The following is a 1,036-nucleotide window of genomic DNA, read 5'->3' on the forward strand; positions in this document are numbered from 1 at the left end:
TTGTAAAATGTCAGCTTCTAAGCAAGTCATTGCTACATTCTTAACATTTGTGACAATTGCTCGAAACTGCTGACAAAATACCCGAATATGGGTTTTTGTATTGTCCCACAATAAACTTACTGTAGAGTATGAGGGTTTCCTTTGGATTTTGTTAGCCCAGAAAACTTTGAAGGCTTCTTCGAATAGCCCATCTTCTGGAAGACTCGTATTACATTTCCAATATGCACTTTTACATATTGACTGAGAAAAAAGAAACCCCAAAGTAACTAAATGATGGTCTGAGAATATTGATGGAAAAAAATCTGGAGAGACCACAATGTTTCGAAAACGAGAATTTATATACCATCAGTCAAGTCTCGCAAAGGAAACTCATCCTCCAGTAATACGGCTCCATGTTAACAGAAGTTCATTAGGGTAAAATTCCCTCCATATATCGAGTAACCATATATCAACGTGAGAGAAGTAAAGCGATAAATCAATACAAAATTCCGGATGGGGCTCTGCTGTGTTCCTGTCTATTTTGGGATCAAACGTGCAGTTAAAATCATCCCCAAAGCAGACAGTGATTTGGATCAACTGTCTGTAAGTGGGAGATCACAGAAGCAAAGAAAGCTCTGCGTTCTGCACTCTCACAAGGTGCATACACATTAAATAATGTAAAATGAAAATTGTTAATCACTAGTTCAAGAGAAATGAATCGGCCTTTTACAATCTCCAGGAAAACACATGACTCGGGTGTTAGCCCCGGTCTAAGTATGAAAGCAAGACCTGCCGAAAGAAAAGACAAATTACTAAAATAAAACTGCCCCCCAAAAAGGCGACACCAATCATACTCCACATTCTGAGTGATATGTGTCTCTTGCAATAAAAGTATGTCTATATTTTTGCGCTTAAATAAACTTTGCACTTGAGCTTGGCGATTGTGACTTGCACCTCCACCATTTATATTTAAAGTTCCAAAAGTGATTTTCTTCATTCTTTATCAAAAGGCTTTATCGACTGTTGCAAAATTTCAAGACCTGCTTTCGTGATGGAT

At 37.7% G+C, this 1,036-nt stretch overlaps 1 pseudogene; it reads right to left on the minus strand.

Moving 5' to 3' along the window:
• Positions 1-972: 972 nt before the first annotated feature.
• Positions 973-1,036, minus strand: part of LOC147017048 (uncharacterized) — a 1,468-nt pseudogene continuing 1,404 nt past the window's right edge.

The sequence above is a fragment of the Eptatretus burgeri genome, chromosome 11, assembly GCF_056783735.1.
Source record: "Eptatretus burgeri isolate ZD-2024b chromosome 11, Ebu_testis_v1, whole genome shotgun sequence".
Lineage (NCBI taxonomy): Eukaryota > Metazoa > Chordata > Myxini > Myxiniformes > Myxinidae > Eptatretus > Eptatretus burgeri.